The sequence below is a fragment of the Panthera onca genome, chromosome B4, assembly GCF_046562875.1.
Source record: "Panthera onca isolate mPanOnc1 chromosome B4, mPanOnc1 haplotype 2, whole genome shotgun sequence".
NCBI classification, from domain to species: domain Eukaryota; kingdom Metazoa; phylum Chordata; class Mammalia; order Carnivora; family Felidae; genus Panthera; species Panthera onca.
This window is the reverse complement of record NC_138345.1, coordinates 65754039-65775858: the sequence shown is the minus strand read 5'-3', so window position 1 is coordinate 65775858 and position 21820 is coordinate 65754039. Positions and strand designations below refer to the sequence as shown.

Here is a 21820-nt window from a genome sequence, read left to right as displayed (position 1 = left end):
CCTTATAAGGTCCAGAGTGTTCATAGTTCCTGGGATTTTAGTTCTGTATAACACTAAAAATATACAATATTGTGCTGGGTATTTTGGCACCTAATCTTTGTAAATTTCTTATATATTGATAAGATTTTGGGCATGGGAATAGATTTAAAGACATAACTCAATACTGCATGATTTCAGGAAAGGTCAACTGGTACAAGTGATAAACACATTTTAAATGCTGAACAGCCAGAATCTTTTGCTAAGTGTCCAAACAGGTTGATCGTAACCCAAGCATAGAGGTTGCAATTCTGTCAAACTTGTGGCCTAATAAAGCTGCTTTCCACTACTCCTATGGAAGCTTCATTATACTTATTCACTAAGCCAACATGTTGGCTAATGTGTACAACAAATTAGGTCCTATTTCAAGTTTCACTTCCAAGGTAATGACATCAGGCACCCCAGTTTTATCGAATGCCACAGTTATTTCTATGATCAGTGGAGTCTTTGAAGCGCAGCTGCATTTTAGGACAATACTTCTCCAAATACAAAAGTTGCTGGCTGTTAAAAGCTCCACACCGCTTTTGTCTTATGAAGTGTACGGCATCTTCGTATTTCATTTCACCTTCAATTAATGCTAGGACAACAAGCACTGGAGTTCTCCCAAGGCCTACAACAAAACAAACAGCCATACAACAACCAGGTTCTTCACGAAACTTGATTTTTACAAAACTTAACCAGTCATCAACAATCTGGCTGGATGGTGGTACACCATCATCAAAAGGCCAATCGAGAATATGGATGCCTTCTTTCTCTATAAGAGTAGTGTCATAAGTTGCTTCACACACTCTTAATATTGTGGTAAATCCATACTTCTTAAGTTCCTCTCTAAATTTGTTTAAGGTCGCATTGGTTGGATTGTGCAAAATGAGAAATCTCAGGTTCTTGCATGTGACTTTCACAGGAGCTGGGCAGTTCACTCGAGCCATGTTACTCTTGTTAAAAAACACTCAATAAGGTTATGAAAGAATTTTAAAATTGAATGCAGAAATGATGCAAAGAAACTGAGTCTACTTCAACATACTCCCCCTGAAATTCTCAGTGCTCTGAGTATGAAGTTGGGAGTGTGGTGGGAAATGAAATGAACCTCCTAACAAGAAGGAGCAATTCTTCAATCCAGTAATACTGAGGCAATAGAAAAAAAAGTGCACTGAGGTTTATCCCCTCCAGGTCAGAACTCTTGTAAAATGCTCTGTGGATTTCAAGCCAACACTCTGTGTCCAGGTTAATGATGAGTGATTTCATTCATTTAAGATTTCTTATGGGGGCTTCTTGGTGGAGTAGTCATGAATTTCTACAGTTCACTTGTCTCCATAGGGGTCGTGCTGTGCCTAGAAGTAATCTTCACTGTCCTTCAGAAACTCCCTAAATGTGTGACCAAGAACACCACAGAACTGAGGAATATGTGTACTCATTGAAGATTGTGGCCTAATCACACAGCTGCTCCCGAGGTGGCGGCGACACAGAGCAGGGGGTAGTGGTGGTCATCACGGGGCGGCGGCAGGGGCACCAGACTCTACCACGCAGTGAGTGGCTCCGAGAAGAGCCAGAAGTTATAATTTTAATAAAGTTCAACTTAACATTTTTTCTTTGCCTTTGGTATTGTATCTAAAAACCCATTGACAAACCCAAGGTCGAGCAGATTTGCTCCTATGTGTTTTCTTCTGAAAATTTTAGAGTTTTTAAGTAACTGCGTCATTTTGCACTAACTTTTGTGAAAGGTGCATGGTCTATACATACTATTTTTGAAAAATTTGCTTGTGTGGCTGGCTCATGTTGCAGCACTGAATTCTTCTCAATTTCTTTAAGCAGTGGGAAAGTTTGGAGGTTGAGTTATTCTCTCTGTAATTTAACCTTTAGCATGAAAGCATTTTCTTGGATGTAACAGTCTTTTCCAATGCAAATTTCTTTGTTAAAATTTAGAAGCACTAGACCCTTAAAATCTGTGTCTTGAATTTTGTAGGAAATTTCTGGCTTTCTGTCCCTAAAAAGAGGAGTCTTGCAGAAGATGAGAAGGACCTCTGAAATATCCTGTATCCTGTTTAGAAAGATGTTTCCTTGAGTCAAATAACATATAATTATGAACCAATACTATAATTATTTCAATTGTAATAAAATAATTTATTGATCATAGTTATTTTGAAGTCAGTATTATTAGTGACAAAGAAAACCTTTTTAGATTTACTTAAGATTTTATTTTTACTTTTTTAAAAAAAGGATTCCCCGTGTCAATTAAGTTACACAAATTTATAACTAGAAAAAAATGTTTCACTGAATATACACAAGGTAGTTGGTGGTTGGAACAGTAATTTTCTCCCCATTTTAGGAGAAAACAAAACAGGTGTTGGCAGTAAATGTAGAGTGAATTAGGAAAATTTTAAGATTTCTAACTGCTACCACAGCATTTTCAAATAGGAAATCGTGCAGAAAATTGCTATGAAATTAGCAGCATGGAGTAGGATTATGGACAACAGAAGAGAATGGTAATATCTTTGATCAATCAAGAGGATGTCTCTGAAGGTTCTTAAATGACAATTTTCAGCAACCTCCTCTTAGTAGCCAGAGCATATGCCTTTTGGTGCTGTGGTACCAAAGCAACATTTTGGTAACTGTGGAGCCTATAAATGTTGAGTGGGGAAGGCAGTCGGTATAGAATCAGTATCCTTTGAGAATGCACACCTTTGCAAAGGGATATCATTCCAACTCTGTACAATGCTGTTTTAACTATTAGCACAATTTTGAGTGTTAAGCACACCAAGCACTGAATTTTGAAGATACAATATCTCCATTTATTCAAACCTTACTGGATTGGACCTTGACCCGGATATAATTTTTTCCCTTTTAGCAAAATTGAAGTTAGATACAAATGCTTTTGTTTTTCTTTTCCCACCACAGAATAGAAAATCTGATGCAGTTAATGTCTGGCATCAGCTATGACTTTAAGAAACATTTTCTTGCCAGGTTTTTGACAGAAGCTTCATTAGTGTCTGCCCACTGAGAGAGAATATATGTAAAGGAGTACTTACTTCGAAGATCCCATCTTGTGGTAAAGCTGATAGGAAACAACTCAAGTATAAATCATTGCAATGACAAGGAAAACAACTCCAATTAACATTTATACTCATACTTAATTTTTCAGTATGAGAGACAGGAAACCTAAAGATGAAAATGTAACTGCTTACTGGCAAAATAATCAGTCTTTAGGCAATTTTTGAAAGAATCAACAAAATTAGATATTATTAGATGTTGATATAAGTAGGTCACCCTTAATGCATAAATGAAAAAAAGAAGACAAATAGGACATATTTAATAAGACAGAAGAAAAAGGTGGAGGAAACCCATGGAAACAAGTGTGAATGTCATGTGATGATAGTGGAAAAGTCACCGGGCTGAGAGCAGAACTAAATACTGGTTTCCGTTCTGCAGCTATATAGCTATTTGATTTTAGGCAAAGTGATCAGTTCTACCGGATTCAATTTCTCCTTTTGCTCCATGGGGGTCACAACATCTGAGATTTCTTCCGCTTTCGGCTTCTATGAATTCATAAGATGGAATAACATAGGTGAAAACATTTTTATAAATACACAACTCTGTTCAAGGGCCAGGTGTTATTCTGATTGAGGAAATTTCTTACCTAGAGAGGAGACGAGGGGCAGATTTCACAGCTGTTACTGACAAGCGTGGAGAGTCTGTGTGTAGCTGTAGCATGTGCCACCTTGCTCCAGGCTGAGCCCAACAGCGTAAGGAGCTTCACACTTGAGCGATGCTACATTGCTACAGCGATGGTGCCAGCAACGGCTGGATGCCCAGAAGCCTTCTCAGCATTGCACACAGGGTGAGGACAGACATGTTGGAAACCTTGATTCTTGTAACCCCTTCTCGAAAGCAGACCATCTCCTTAGCAGAATTTTACTTTCTTTAGCCTCTGAAAGAACCAAAGAGCTTCCAGGTGTCCTCATAGATTGGCTCTTTTCAACCAGCTTTTGTAGCCTTTGCATCAGCAGCCCATAGAGTAGGACCTCATTCTATAAGGAAAAACAATGAACATGACACAACCAGTTGTCATTTCCCAGTGTTCACATACATTCCCTTCATTATCTGAGAATGCTGAGCTCATGATGCAGTTTAGGAAGATTGGAAAGGTGACAAAATAAATACTTTTGAGGCAATTTTCTGTTTCACTTCATTTCCCTAAGCTCTTCTTTTTTCCCCTATGACTTTTTAAAAGATAGTTTTTAAGGACTTCTAGGGGAAGATGGTGGAGTGGGAGGATCCTAAACTTACCTTGCCACATGGATACAACTACATAAAACCCACATTCGTGTAAATAACCCAGAAAAGGATGTAAAGTATGACACTATATACCTAAAACATTGCGGGGGGAAAGAGAGGAGTAAAAGTTTAGGTGCTTTTAGAATAAATTCAAACTTAAATTACCATCAACTTAATATAGACTGCTATATGCACAAGATATTACATATAAACCTAATTGTAATCATAAATCAAAAAACTGGTAATAGATATGCAAAAAAAATTTTTTAAGTAATCCAAGTATATCACTAAAGAAAATCAGAAAACCATGAGAGAACAGAGCAAGAGAAGAAAGGAACAGAGAAGAACTATAAGAACAACAATAAAACAAGTAACAAAATGCCCTAAGTGCATACTTATAATTACCTTGAATGTAAATGGACTAAATGCTCCAATCAAAAGGTGCAGGGTAACAGAATGGATAAATAAGACCTTTCTATATATTGCCTACAAGAGGTTCATTTAAGACCTAAAGATACATGAAGATTGAAAGTGAAGGGATGGAAAAACATTTATTATACAAATAGAAGTGAAAAGAAAGCTGGGTAGCAATACTTAGACAGAGTAGACTTTAAAATAAAGACTGTAGCACTGAGTGTTGTATGGCAACCAATTTGACAATAAATTTCATATATTGAAAAAAATAAAATAATAAAATAAAATAAAATAAAATAAAAAAGACTGACATATAATAATAATGGAGACAATCCAACAATAAGATACAACAATTGTAAATATTTATGCACCAAATATGAAGCACCCAAATACATAACACAGCTAATAAGAAATATAAAGGAAGAAATAGTAATACAATAATAGTAGAAGACTTTAACATCTCACTAACATCAATAGACAAATCATTTAAACAGGAAATCAAACAGGAAACAGTGCCTCTGAAGGACACATTGGAGCAGATATACCTAATAGATATATTCAGAACATTTCATCCTAAACAGCAGAATACATATTCTTTTCAAGTGCACATGGAAAATTCTCCAGAATAGAGCACATGTTAAGCCACAAAACAAATCTCAACAAATTCAAAAAGATCAAAGTCTTAGCATGCATCTTTTCTGACCACAACACACACAATGACACCAGAAATTGTCCAAGGGAGAAAATCTAGACAGAGCACAAACACATGGAGGACAAATAATATGCTACTAAACAATGAATGGATAGGGGAGGAGCCAAGATGGCAGAACAGCATGGAAGTTTTTTGTGTGTCTCGCGTCCATGAAATACAGCCAGACCGACATGAAACCATCCTACACACCTAGAAAAGTGATTGGAGGATTAACACAACAATCTGCACATCTGGACCACAGAATTCAGCAGTTACGCGGCGCGGAGAGGTGAACTTGGGGAGCAAGAAGCCGCAGGAAGGGAGGTGCTTTTGCAGGCGGAAAGAGGACAGACACAGGGGGGAGGGGGAGAATACAGGAAAAGCACCCTTCCCCAAAAGCAGTTGGAGAAAGTGGAAAATTGGAAACCCAGCCGCAGTGACTAAAATAAAAAGGGAGAAAGGAGAAAGGAGAGGGTTTAAATTCCATTAAGACTGTAAACAGGGGGAGTGCAGAGTCTGCAACTCCACAGCTCGATACCTGATGGTGCTCTGGTGGGAAGGGCAAATCCGCAGGAGCAGAGTGGGGTCCAGGACGTTCTCAGGCCACACGGGGAAAAGCGGTTCCACTGCTAGAAGGACATTTGGTGGAGACCGTTGAAGCCACCTGGTCCCAGCAGACCTCAGAAAACGGCCACATTCGCTGGTGCTAGAACAAGATCGTTAGGGGTGAAGACTGGTGCCAGATGTGTGTTGTGATTTTCCATAATCCCTGAAACGCTGCTGCTACACTGTCTTTCGAACTTTTTCTGGGATGGGCTGGCACCTGGCTGCAGTCTCGGGCACCGGCAGCAGCAGGGTCCAGCAAGCGTTCCTGGGTGCAGCCGACATTCGGCCATTGTTCATTCGGCCATTGCTCGGTGAGACCCCCCCACAGAGGGGCAGAATGGGTCAAAGCCGCATTGCTTCGGAAGTAAGGGGCCGAGGAAAACATCCGCATCTGACACAAAACTCAGGAAAGAGGTACTGCCTGGGGCCTGGTCACGGAGAGTGAAAAAGCGGGGAGTGGACAAGAGCTGAAGACAGGGGTCGGGTGCTTGATTGCTAATCCGGAAGAACAGACTGTGTAGGTGGGTGGTGCCATCGTCACCACTCTTGCGCATGCGCATACGCACCTACAGCACTGCAACAATCCACCCCAGTAGGCTAGCAGCGCCATCTAATGGTGAGCGGAGCTGTTACACTGAGCCCCGTCCAACTGGGTCAACTTTGCTCTTCAAGAACACAAGTCCCACCGCCAGCTTAGTTTATGGACTATATAATGCTGCTTAGACTGACTTCTAGGGGAAAACGAAGCAATTTCAGTCCTACTTCAATCTGTTAGCAGGTTCGTCTATTCAATTTCCTTTCTTTCTTTTTTCCCTCTTTTTCACTTCTTTTCTTTTTCTTTAATACAGAAAGAGAAAAAAATCATTTTTATTTTCAATTTTTATTAAAAATATTTTTCTTTAATTTTATTGCTATTTTTTTACTTTTGTGTAATTTTTTTCGAATTCTATTTTACTTTCATCGTTTTATTTTTGTCTACTTCAGTGTATTCACTTTTTGAAATTTTCAAACGATTTCCTTTTTTGCTTTTTTCTTTTTCGTTTCTTTTATTTTTCTTGAATGCAGAAAGAGAAAAACTTCATTTTTACTTTCAATTTCTATTAAAAATATTTTTCTTTAATTATTTTACTATATTTTTTACTTTTGTGTAATTTTTTTCAAATTCTATTTTACTCCCATCATCTCATTTTAGTCTACTTCACTGTATTCATTTTTTTAAATTCTCAATTTCCCTTTTTTCTTCTTCTTCCCCCCTTTTTTCCCTCTAATCTGTCAAACCACTTTCAACACCCAGACCAAAACACACCTAGGATCTAGCATCATTTATTCGATTTTGTGTGTGTGTGTTTTAATTTTTTAATTTTAATTTTTTAATTTAATTTTTTTAATTTTAATTTTTCTACCTCATTAATTCCTTTCCTCCCTTCAAAATGACAAAACGAAGAAATTCACCCCAAAAGAAAGAGCATGAAGAAATGACAGCCAGGGATTTAACCAACACAGATACAAGCAAGATGTTTGAACCAGAATTTAGAATCACGATAATAAGAATACTAGCTGGAGTCGAAAATAGGTTAGAATCCCTTTCTGCAGATATAAAAGAAGTAAAAAATAGAATGAAATTAAAAATGCTATAACTGAGCTGCAAGCACAGATGGATGCTGTGGTGGCAAGGATGGATGAGGCAGAACAGAGAATCAGCGATACAGAGGACAAACTTAGGGAGAATAATGAAGCAGAAAAAAAGAGGGAGATTAAGGTGAAAGAGCACAATTTAAGAATTAGAGAAATCAGTCACTCATTAAAAAGGAACAACATCAGAATCATAGGGGTCTCAGAGAAGGAAGAGAGAGAAATAGGGCTAGAAGGGTTATTGTGAGCAAATCATAGCAGAAAACTTTCCTAACCTGGGGAAAGACACACACATCAAAATCCAGGAAGCACAGAGGACCCCCATTAGATTCAACAAAAACCGACCATCAACAAGGCATATCATAGTCAAATTCACAAAATACTCATGCAAGGAGAGAATCATGACAGAAAAAAGGGGAAAAAAGTCCCTAACCTACAAGGGAAGACAGATCAGGTTAGCAGCAGACCTATCCACAGAAACTTGGCAGGCCAGAAAGGAGTGGCAGGATATATTCAGTGTGCTGAATCAGAAAAATATGCAGCCAAAAATTCTTTATCTAACAAGACTGTCATTCAAAATAGAGGGAGAGAGAAAAAGTTTCCCAGACAAAGATTAAAGGAGTTTGTGACCACTAAACCAGCCCTACAAGAAATTTTAAGGGGGACTCTCTGAGCAGAGAAAAGATGAAAAAAAAATCTATATCTATATATCTATATCTATAGATATAGATATATATCTAGATATCTATATATCTATATCTATATCTAGATATCTAGATATAGATATATATAAAGCAACAAAGATTAGAAAGGACCAGAGTACACCACCAGAAACTCCAACTCTACAAGCATCATAATGGCAATAAATTCATATCTTTCAGTACTCACTGTAAATGTCAGTGGACTCAGTGCTCCAATCAAAAGACATAGGTTAACAGAATGGATAAGAAAACAAGATCCATCTATATGCTGTTTACAAGGGACCCACTTTAGACCTAAAGACACCTTCAGATTGAAAATAAGTGGATGGAGAACCATCTATCATGCTAATGGTCAACAATAGAAAGCTGGAATAGCCATACTTATATCAGACAATCTAGACTTTAAAATAAAGACTGTATCAAGAGATGCAGAAGAGCATTATATCATAATCGAGGGGTCTATCCACCAAGAAGACCTAACAATTGTAAACATTTATGTGCCAAATGTGGCAGCACCCAAATATATAAATCAATTAATCACAAACATAAAGAAACTCATCGATAGTAATACCATAATAGTAGGAGACTTCAACAATGAATGGATAAACCAAGAAATCAAAAGGAAGTAAAAAAAAAAAAAAATACATGGAAATGAAAATGAAAACACAATGGTCCAAAATCTTTGGTATATGCAGCAGAAGTAGTTCTAAGAGGGAAGCTTATAGCAATACAGGCCTACCCTAGAAGCAAGAAAAATCTCAAATAAACACTCTAACCTCACACCTAAAGGAGCTAGAAAAAAGAAAAAAACAACAAACAAAAAAGAAAAAAGAACAAGCAAAACCCAAAAAAAGTAGAAGGAAGGAAATAATAAGGAATAAAGCAGAAATAAACAAATTAGAAACTAAAAACCAATAGGAGCACCTGGGTGGCTCAGTCAATTAAGAGTCCACCTCTTGGTTTTGGCTCATGTCATGATCTCATGGTTTGTGAGTTTGAGCCCCATTTTGGGCTCTCCACTAACAGTGTAGAGCCTGGTTGGGATTCTCTCTCTCACTCTCTCTCTACCCCTCCCTCCACTTGTGCTGTCTCTGTTTCTCTTAAAATAAATAAACTTTAAACAAAAAAAATTTTTACGTAAAAAGCAATAGAATAGGTCAATAAACCCAGGAGCTGGTTCTTTGAAAAGATCAATACTGATAAACCTTTAGCCTTACTCACCAGTCAATCAACCAATCAATCAAAGGGAGAGGACTCAAACAAAATCAGAAATGAAAGACTAGAAATATTAACTGACACCACAAAAAGACAAAGGATTGTAAAAAAATATTATAAAAATTTATATGCCAGCAAACTAAACAACCTAGAAGAAATAGATAAATTCCTAGAAACATATAACACCCAAAATTGAATCAGGAAGAAATAGACAATTTAAACAGACCAATAACCAGCAATGAATTGAATCAGTAATCACAAAGCTCCTAACAAACAAAAATTCAAGACTTGATAGCTTCACAGGTGAATTCTACCAAACATTAAAAGAAGAGTTAATACCTATTCTTCTTAAACCATTCCAAAAATAGAACAGGAAGGAAGGCTTCCAAATGTATTCTATGAGGCCAGAATGAGCCTGATGCCCAAACCAGATAAAGTTACCACAAAAAAGAGAACCACAGGCCAACACCTTTGATGAAATAGATGAAAAAATCCTCAACAAAATATTATCAAGCCAAATACAACAATACATTAAAAAAATAGTTCACCAATATCAAGTGGGATTTATTCCCAGGATGCAAGGGTGTTTCAATACTGGTAAACCAATCAACATGATCAATCACATCAACAAGAGAGAGGATAAAAACCATATGATTCTTTTCTTTCTTTCTTTCTTTCTTTCTTTCTTTTTCTCTTTTTTTAAAGTAGGCTTCATGCCCAGTGTGGAACCCAATGTGGGGCTTGAACTCATGACCCTGAGATCAAGACCTGAGCTGAGATTAAGAACATATGCTTAACCAACTGAGCCACCCAGGTGCCCCCATATAATTATTTCAATAAATGCAGGAAAAGCATTTGACAAAGTACAACATCCATTCATAATGACAACAAAGGTTTAGAGGTAACATATCTCAACATAATAAAGGCTATAGATGAAAAACCCACAGCTAATATCATACTCAAAGATGAAAAACTGAGGGCTTTTCTCCTAAGATCAGGAATAAGACAAGGATATCCACTTTCACCACTTTTATTCAACACAGTAATGGAAGCCCTAGCCACAGCAATCAGACAAGAAAAATAAATAAAAGGCACCCATATTGGTAAAGAAGAAGTAAAACTTACACTATTTGCAGATGACATAATAGTATATGTAGAAAACCCTCAAGACTCTACAAAAAACTACTACTAGAGAAATTAAGGAAACCATTCCCTTTACAATTGTATCAAAATAATAAAGTACCTAGGAATAAATTTAACCAAAGAGGTAAAAGATCTATGCACTGAAAACTATAAAACATTGATGAAAGAAATTGATGAAACACAAACAAACGGAAAGATATTCCTTGCTCATAACTGGAAGAACAAATATTGCTAAAATGTTGAAACCACGCAAAGCAGTTTACAGATTTAATGCAATCTATATCAAAATACCAACAGCATTTTTCCAGAACTGGAATAAATAATCCTAACATTTGTATGGAGCCATAAAGGACTCCAAATAGCCAAATCAATCTTGGAAAAAAAAAAAAAAAAAGAACTGGAGGTATCACAATCTCAGATTTCAAGATACACTACAAAGTTGTAGTAATGAAAATAGGAGGCTACTGGCACAAAAATAGACACATAGATCAACAGAACAGACTAGAGAGCCCAGAAATAAACCCATAATCATATGGTCAATTAATCTTTGACAAAGGAGGTAAAAACATACAATGGGGAAAAGTCAGTCTCTTTAACAAATGGTGCTGGGAAAACTGGACAGCCACATGCAAAAGAATGAGACTGGACCACTTTCTTATACCATACACAAAAATAAACTCAAAATGAATCAAGGACCATAAAAATCCTAGAAGAAAGCACAGGCAGTAATTACTTTGACATCAGCTGTAGCAACATTTTTCTAGATATGTCTCATGAGGCAAGGGAAACAAAGCAAAAATAATTACTAGGACTACATCAAAATAAAAAGCCTCTGTACAAGGAAGGAAACTCAACAAAATAAAAAGACAACCTACTGAATGGGAGAGGATATTTCCAAATAATGTATCCAAAAAGGGGTTAATATCCAAAATATATAAAGAATTTATACAACTCAACAGCAAAAAACAAATAATCTAATTAAAAATGGACAGAAGACATAAATAGACATTTCTCTAAAGCAGACAGAAAAAATGTTCAACATCACTAATCATCAGAGAAATGCAAATCAAAACACAATGTTACCTCACACCTGTTATAATGGCTAAAATAAAAAAAAACCCCACAAGATTGTGGAAAATAAGAACCCTCATGCACTCTTGGTGGGAATGCAAACTTGTGCAGCCACTATGAAAAAGAATGTGGAGGTTCCTCAAAAAATTAAAAACAGAATTACCATATGATCTTGTAATTCCTCTATGGGGCATATACTCAAAGAATACCAAAACACTAATTCAAAAAGATATATGCACCTTATGTTTAATGCAGCATTATTTACAATAGCTAAATTGTGGAAACAACCCAAGTGTCCATCGATAGATGAATGGATAAAGAAATAAAGATAAATGGAATATTACTCAGCTATAAAAAAGAATGAAATCTCACCATTTGCAAAAACATGGATGGATCAAGAGAGTATAATGCTAAGTGAAACAAGTCAGTCAGAGAAAGACAAACACCATATGATTTCACTTATATGTATAATTTAAGAACCAAAGAAAAAAAGAAACAAACAAAAAACCAGACTCTTAACTGTAGAGAACAAACTGGTGGTAACCAGAGGGTAGGTGGGTAGGAGGAATGGATAAAAGTAAGTGAAGGGGATTGAGTACACTTATTGCAATGAGCACTGAATAATGTATAGAATTGTTGAACTATATTGTACACCTGAAACTAATGTAACACTGTGTTAATTATACAAGAATTAAACAAATAAATAAAAATAAAAGATTGGTTTTATTTATTTATTTACTCATTGACTAGGTAATAATTCTCATGATCAATTATCAAAATGATATTTAAAAAAACTATTAAAAAGTTTACTCTATCTCCTGCACCCTATAGACAACGAAGCGTTAGTTACTTCTGTATCTATCCAGTGTTTCTTTGTATCTAAACAAGTGTGTGAGTATGTGTCTCATTTCTCCACTTCCCTACAGAAAATGTTGCAAACTAAATGCACTTGGGTGCCCTTTGTTCCCCAAACTTTTCTAATATAGTCTGCTATGTAGGCACTCTGTAATGTTCAGGTTGCGATTCCATTTATAGTACCCAGAAAAAGTGAAGTCTGATTCAACGAAAAGGTTATTCCCTTCTGAGGAGGAAATTAAATCCTATGTAGCAATTTTAATTTTAAAGTAAATTTTGGTGCTATGGCATAGCCCTGACCCTAAGCAATAATCTCATCTCACTGTGTTGGAACATTCTGTTGGCATTTGATGTCCTTAATATCCCAAAAGGATTCATCACATTAAAGTACTTCAAAAGTTTTTTGTTGAATTCAATTAAATTTGAGAAGAAACTGGCTACTTTGTTTCTCTTTTACTTATTTTTTTTTTTCTTTAATGAGAGGATAAGTAGCTTAGATCTTAAAACTAAGTAATAAACAGCTGGGGAGAAGACAGAAGCTATAAAAATGATTGTCTGTTTTTCCATCTATCCTTTCAGTCAACAAGCTTCAGTCAAATAGCTTCTGCTATAATTCTCCAGCAATGATATCATGCCCTGGGGATATAGCAAAGAAAAAACCAAGTTCATTCCAGTTTGATGCCTATATTCCAGTCCCTGGCACATTCTGTCACCCCAAACACATATCAAATAACTGCATCCAGATTATTGCTTTGCCTGCTATCTCATGTCCTTGCTTCTACTCACCCACCCTTCAGCCTGTACTCAAAATAGCATCCAGACTTGTTCTGTTAAAAATATAGATCAGCTCAGGGCATTCATGCTCAAGATTCTCTAATAGGAGAAGATTACTCTTCTCCTTTGAGTAAAAACCAAAGTCGTTACAATACCACAAGGCCTACATGATCTGTCTCCTTTACTTCTTAGTAAAGCCACATAATAATACATTAAAATATAGTATAATGATAGTAAAGACTATAAAAAAAAGTTAAAGAGTAATATGTGGCAGTGTTTCAATATTCCAGTGAGCAATATTAAGTACTTAGTATCTGCAGATAGATTACTGTTTAAACTTCAGGTAGGAGAACAGTTATGCAAACACTAAATACAGGCATTGGCTTAAATAACCATAGATTTCCTTTCACAAATGCATATTTATATTTAAGGGAAATGAGTATGAATAAATGCTTTTGTTATTTTTGCTGAACCATTGTCCTATTTAGCCATTAGCCAGTAAGAGAATAAGCCAGAAATTACAAAGGAAAAAGAATTAATTGAAAACAATAGACCTAGACAAGGCTGAATTAAAGATGTTCAAGTCTTTCCTTTGGCATTTCTCAGAATTCAGAGGCAGTCTCAGTAATACAATATATAATATATAATAAAGTGATAAATAAAATGATTTATTTCCTTCCGTGTAACTTTCGACAGAACAAATTACACTGCTAAAATTCAAACAATATATGAAAAAAAACACTTTCAAATTCTTGAAGGAAAGTACTTCATACTATTCATCACATCTTTATTCCAAACTCTTAAAACATGCTGTAGTCAAACTGTAGACACCCAAAAGTATCTATTGACTGCATGAATCAATAATTGGACAAGTGTAAGTCTTTGCTGTGTATTTCTTAGCAGAAAGAAAAGGAAGAATCAGGATCACCTAGGATTTTTTTTTTTTTAATCTTTATTTATTTTTGAGACAGAGACAGAGCGTGAACAGGGGAGGAGCAGAGAGAGAGAGAGGGAGACACAGAATCCAAAGCAGGCTCCAGGCTCTGAGTTGTCAGCACAGAGCCCAACGCGGGGCTGGAACTCACAAACCGGGAGATCATGACCTGAGCCGAAGTTGGGCGCTCAACCAACTGAGCCACCCAGGCGCCCCTCACCTAGGACATTTTTAACCCAGTGTTTATAACAGGAATCTTTTTTTTTTCCTTTGGAATTCCTTTCTGTTACATATGTTTAATCTGTGCTTTAGTCCCAATGAAGCAGCCTGTGTAGCAGAAAGAACAGATAATCCTGAGCTCATGTCATGACGTCATGTTTACTGAGTCAGCGACCTTTATAAGTTATGTCTGTGTTTTCTTCTGTCTATAAAATTAGGCTAGTACTACATGGTTCACAGAAAACTAGTGAGGATTAAAGGAGATAATGTGTGTATAAATTTCAGAGTCTTTGCCTTGCTGTCATTGGAATAGTCTTCCTTTACCAATTCACTTTAGCTATTTCCTTCTTCATGTTCAGCATTCAACGCAAATATTTCCATCTCCAAAATGCCCTTATATATTTCAAGTGTCCGCTTCTTTACCCCTCTGTCATATCACACTTTTAAAATTTTCTTCATAGCACTTAATGTTACCTGAAATTATCTTATTCATTGACTGGGTTTTTTCCTTTTCTATTAGAATATAATTTCCCTGATACCAGGGACCTTGTCTACCTACTTCATTATTCAGTTCCCTGCTCTGAAAATAAATGCATCAGATGATTAAATGGCAATTTCTAGACCACAGATATAATTTTTTTAAAAAATGTTAGTTTTGTCCCTTTTCCTGATGGCAGGGTCAATATTTTGTCATGGTTCAGCATATGACACATGATCAATAAATAATTTGGGGAGGAAAAACAGGAAAAATCTCTAGACAAATGCCTAAAAATATGTCCTTTGGTATCCTGTATTAATTCTGATTTGCACAAACTTGTATAGATGGCTTTTTAGTTCACATACACACACAAATGTTCTCTTCTGAATGTGAACCCATATGGCCTTCCCAACACCATCTCTATATAAAGTTGGATAATAATGTCTCTTGAGGTTATAGACATGTAATGTCTTCAGCCAAAAATTCACTTCAGAAAGATTAGAGTTTGCTTCTTCATCATTATCGATGGTGTCTTAAGAGCAATGGCTAGTTTCTAAAGGGATTTTCTTTTTCTCTTTTGCTACGGACAGTGATAAAAAAATTAAATAAAATAAAATAAGATGCCTTGTTCCTGGACTTGATGAAACAGCCCAAGAAGTGAAGTGAGAGAGACAGCATCGTTAACCCACACAACCTCTTTCTAGCCTCTTCACCGGTAACAGAAGTTTTCATAATGAGGAGCTCAGGAGGTTCTTTGCAGCTCAAATATAATGGAGAAGCCATGTATCAGTAGACAAAAAAATCAAAGGTGGAAAGGAGTTTCCTTGTTTATGGAGGTGTAGCTTGCTCCACAACACCATGCTTCAAAAGTGCAGGTCCTGCAGACCTATAATTCAGAATTTGCCCTGCAATATGGAACTTTTCTTTACAAATTGCTAGAAGTCATTTCACTACTTAGGAAAATTTTATTTATATCTGGCAGTGCAAAATACTTGTGATGCTTCTTCAGAGAATCACAGTAAAATCAATACTCTTTATAAAATTGATAACTAATGTCCACACTAGGAACAAGAAATTACACAAAGCTCAACTAGGGGTAATTTTGATTATGAAGGTGGGATGAATCTGGGGTAAGAATTTTTGACAGATCTTTGCTCTACATGATCATTTACTCTCCAGTCACAATTATATTTAGTCCTTTTATTCCCAGCTATCCGGATAAACTTGAGGCTAATTGTTTTCTAATTCTAAGAGCCCTAAATTGCATGTTTCCAAAAACAAAACAAAACAAAAAAACCTATAAATGTATTTCAAATTCAGTTTTTTCAAAGAGGAACCATTGTTGATTATATAGAACTGTTTTAGAACATGAATTGCCATTTCCTGGGAGGGGTCCAGTGGAAATGTAGGGAAAACTCAACCACTATTTTCCCAAAACATCTGAACCATGGCAGACTGACCAGAGCATCGCTCTGGAGCAGCCTTCCTCATATTGAATCATGGCTCTGCAGCTTTCTAGCTGTGTGACTTTGTAAGTTAAATTTTTTTGTTCTTCAATTTTTTCATCTGTAAAATGCACATAATATGGAATTGCATCTACTTCATATGATTGTCTCCAATAGTTCCTGTGAGAATTAAATTAGTTAATCATGGAGAGCTCACAGAACAGTACCTGGCATGCAGTAAAATCCAATAATTTGTATTTAATGATGGTAATAAGCTTCTCCAGTGCTGGAGCCAGAATAATCAAAAGTAATGGATGGAAGAAACCTCATTCTAAATACTTCCTTCCTCTGTGATTGCCAAGCTGACATGATATGAACAAAGGACTCCTGCTGGTCATTCTTCCCGCCTGAGTGGAGAAATCTGGCTGCAGTAGGAGAGAGTAAATTAACAGGCAAAGAGAAACAGAGATGAGACAGAGATGGGGGAAAAGAAATTATGAGGCCCAGGTCTAACCCTGAGGTTCTAGGGAGAGCTCAGATTCTTAAAGTTCTTTCTTTGATCTTCCAATAAATTCCTTTTTGTTTTACTTTGTTTTTGCTTAAATCGTAGTTGTTTTTGTTACCTACACTGATAGATTCTCACTGGAACATGGTGTAAGTAATGTGATGGATGAAGTGGGCAGAAAGATCACCTACTCATTTAGGCTTGTCAGTCTCTTAGGCTTTAGTTTAGCTCCAGTGTTCATTTCCACCAGGCCTTTTCTTTAAAAGAAAAAAAAAATTAATGTCTATTTATGAGAGAGAGAGTGAGCACAAGCAGGGAAGGGCCAGAGAGAGAGACACACACAGAATCTGAAGCAGGCTCTGAGCTGTCAGCACAGAGCCCAATGCAGGGCTCAAACCTATAAACTGCGAGATCATGACTTCAGCCAAAGTCCGATGCTTAACCGACTGAGCCACCAGGCACCCCTCCACAAAGCCTTTTCTTGAGGATCCTTTGCCATTGGCTTCAGGGGCAGAAGGACAACATTGAATGAACTCAGTGAAGTAGGAAGAGAAAAAAAAACAGAAAAATAAATTGGTAGTCTATGGCTCTATGATAAAGAAATGTTCTGTTTTTGTTTTCCAAATATGTGGCTTCAGAATTCTGAAAATAATTCTAAGGAAGGGGAGTCCAGAATATTTAGAATGTAGATTAATCATGTCAATAAAGGTAGACCCACAAGGGAACTATTTTATATATATATAAAATATATATACGTATATAAAACATATATATAAAATATATATATATTTGATATATATATATATATATATATATATATATCATCAGTTACTTATTAAGGTCAGTGTGGTAAGTTTTTACTCTTTCAGAACAAAATTCAAGACTTATTGCTGATTTTATATATTTTTAATACTTGAGAGATTTAGAATCACATAATTCAATGTTATATTGAATGTTATATATACCATCTTAGCCAAATGTCTAAAAATGCCCAATGAGTTCTCAATCCATTAACCAAAAAATGTGAACTGATAATGAAAGGTTTAGAATACATAAGTTTATATATTATAAAAATTAAGTATTTAATATCAAGGGGGTAAGCTAAAAATTGCCAGATTTGGCAACATAAGAGAGTGGAGGGGCACCTGGGAGGCTCAGTTGGTTAAGCATCTGACTCTTGATTTTGGCTCAGGTCATGATCTGAGTTTGTGAGTTCAAACCCTGCATCTATCTGGCTCTACCAGCTGTCACTGTGGAGCCTGCTTGGGATCGCTCTCTTCTCCTCTCTCTCTGCCCCTCCCCTGCTCACATTCTCTCCTCTCTCTCACTCTCCCTCTCTCAAAATAAATAAATAAATTAAAAAAAAAAAAGACAGTACAAACATTTGCTGTTTAATCTATCAATAACTTGGTGTTTGATACCAGTTGTAATTACAAATAAATTAATACTTTTAAAAAGACAGTTACATAGGAGTATATAGATCAGTTTCCCCAAAATCCATCCAAAGAGATTGCAAATTCTTCCCTTCCCTTTGTCTAAGCCCTTTAGCAGTACCCTTCCATAGTGACTCTGGCTTAGCTTTGATTTTTGCTCTGTCCAATGAAACAGTAGCAAATATAAAACAAGCAGAGACTTGGGGGACCTGGATGGCTTCACTGGTTAAGCGTCTGACTTAGGCTCAGGTCGTGATCTCACGGTTTGTGGGTTTGAGCCCCACATCAGGCTCTGTGTTAACAGCCTAAGCACAGCCTGAGCACAACATTGGAGACTGCTTCAGATTCTGTGTCTCCCTCTCTCTCTGCCCCTCTCCTGCTTGTGCTTGCTCTCTTTCTCTTTCAAAAAAATAATAAGTAAACACTTTTTAAAAATCAGAAAAAAAAAAGGCAGAAACTGAAAATTGCCTGTGCATTGTGACTTGCCCTTTCTTGCTGCTCCTGGGAGCTCTCATAATGCTGCCATGTGAAGGAGCACAAGCCAGCCTGCTGGAGACATGTGGCCCAGTCCTGCTGACAACCCCAGTGAACAGTTAACTACCTTCTTTGTCAGAATGGTATAACTGAAGTTGTGAGTCTAGCTGAGACCAGTAGGCAATCACCCATTTGAGTCCACTCCACACTGCTGACTTAATCAGAATCATGAGCTATATAAATAGTTGTTTTAACTATTATGACTTTCTTGGATATTACTTTATGTTTTGATCTATAAAAGTGAATAAAAAGGTCTTGATTATGAATGTAGAATTTTATAGAATTGCTTAATAAAGATTATAACTTCCTATTATATCATGCATGGGTTAAATTATTGTGGTTTAAGTCACCTTTTGAGAAGCACAAGAACTTTCTCATTAAGTATAAGAATTGTCTATTTTAATTGGCCAGGTGGTTAACAAAAATGAAAAACTGCGCACCCAAAGATGAGGGAACTGTTATTTTTTGTTGGAACACCATGATGAGAAGATGGCATCCAATAACAGCCCTATTTACTTATGTAAAAATAGAAAACAAACAAAACTTTCCTCCCTCAACACCAGTAAATGTAACGGCAAGAATATTACATTCACATTTAAGCAATAGAAGATCACTATGCATACAAGTGAGAACAAAATTAATGCTGCATTGTTACCATTATTTGACATGACTTGATTTGAAAACAAAAAAAAATTAGGTATGATGGCCCCCTATTTTAAAAGTATTAATGTAACAGCAAATATGTAATATTCAAACCAAACCTCAGTGACTCAGAACTCCAACACATCTTCAGAGAGAGCTGTGAAATTGGCTACCTGAAAAATTTATCAATGTAACTGACTGACAAAAGATTCTGTTTTAAAACGGGGTAAACGAAAAGAGACACATGGGTTGCAAATACAACTGTTGATGCTGCAAAGAGCAGTGACTTATCTGTAGTCTCAATGTCCTTTCTATAAATTGTCCTTGATTTCCCACTATACATTTACAAGCAAGAATATTTTAATTTGAAATAGTATTGGGAAGACATTCACTGGTGATATGTGTCAAATGCTTTGTATCATTGTATATCACCAAACTGATACTATAACTAATTCTAATCATCAAAAATACAGGATTTTCTTTTTATAGCTACTACTCACACAACACACATTTCTAAGTAGTTTATTTAGAACATTAGTTATTTCCAAATAAGTGGTAAATGTTTCTAAATAATCCATATATAGATATATATATATTTCAAAATAAATACTTCAACATTTACACAAAGAGAGTATTCTAGGTGTTAATAATATGAATATTCCTATAAATTAAATTTCTGCTAGAGGATCTTATATATTACTTTTATTTTAAGGTAGGGAGGCATTCTACTAAAAAAGCTATATTGGCCTTTAAGTATCTAGTTGAATATCAGATAAAAGATAAGGATATGAAAATTCCATAGAATGTTGTCAGATTTAAATCTGACTAGAGTTCTATATTTAAAAGTTTAGCATCCTGAGGCATCTAGTTATTCATATTTATTCAAGCAGTCAGTCAAAAACAATTTATTGCATATTTGTTGTTTAAGTGCCTGACATTTGTGAGTACAACAGACACAGTCTTTGACTACATGAAGCTCATACTAGTCTAGTAAGGAATAAAGACAAGGAAGCTGCCAATTTCCATGGTGTGATGATGACTATGAGAAAAATAGAAAAACATTCAGTAATGAAGAGAGGAATTCACAGAAGGCTTCCTGAATATATCTTCTTCTATCCTATCTTCTCATTTGATATTAAATGATGGATACTTTTACAGCAATGAAGAATCTCAGACACTTAGCAAATAACTGTTGATTAATCCTGTAATTATGTTTTTCATGGGGCTCTCAGGAAAAAAAAAACTTGGAAAGTAAAGTCACACATACACATCTAAATTTACTATAAAATGTTATAGTATAAAATATTAGATGCACAGCAAAGGAAACAACCAACAAAACTAAAAGGCAACCAATGGAATGGGAAAAGATATTTGCAAATGACATATCGGACAAAGGGCTAGTATCCAAAATCTATAAAGAGCTCACCAAACTCCACACCCGGAAAACAAATAACCCAGTGAAGAAATGGGCAGAAAACATGAATAGACACTTCTCTAAAGAAGACATCCGGATGGCCAACAGGCACATGAAAAGATGTTCAACGTCGCTCCTTATCAGGGAAATACAAATCAAAACCACACTCAGATATCACCTCACACCAGTCAGAGTGGCAAAATGAACAAATCAGGAGACTATAGATGCTGGAGAGGATGTGGAGAAACGGGAACCCTCTTGCACTGTTGGTGGGAATGCAAATTGGTGCAGCCGCTCTGGAAAGCAGTGTGGAGGTTCCTCAGAAAATTAAAAATAGACCTACCCTATGACCCAGCAATAGCACTGCTAGGAATTTATCCAAGGGATACAGGAGTGCTGATGCATAGGGGCACTTGTACCCCAATGTTTATAGCAGCACTCTCAACAATAGCCAAATTATGGAAAGAGCCTAAATGTCCATCAACTGATGAATGGATAAAGAAATTGTGGTTTATATACACAATGGAATACTACGTGGCAATGAGAAAGAATGAAATATGGCCTTTTGTAGCAACGTGGATGGAACTGGAGAGTGTGATGCTAAGTGAAATAAGCCATACAGAGAAAGACAGATACCATATGGTTTCACTCTTATGTGGATCCTGAGAAACCTAACAGAAACCCACGGGGGCGGGGAAGGGAAAAAAAAAAAAAAAAAAAAAGAGGTTAGAGTGGGAGAGAGCCAAAGCATAAGAGACTGTTAAAAACTGAGAACAAACTGAGGGTTGATGGGGGGTGGGAGGGAG

The 21820-nt window shown here is 36.2% G+C and overlaps 1 pseudogene; it reads right to left on the bottom strand.

Moving 5' to 3' along the window:
- Positions 1-342: 342 nt before the first annotated feature.
- On the bottom strand, positions 343-965 carry LOC132660351 (protein tyrosine phosphatase type IVA 1 pseudogene; annotated as a pseudogene).
- Positions 966-21820: the final 20855 nt, after the last annotated feature.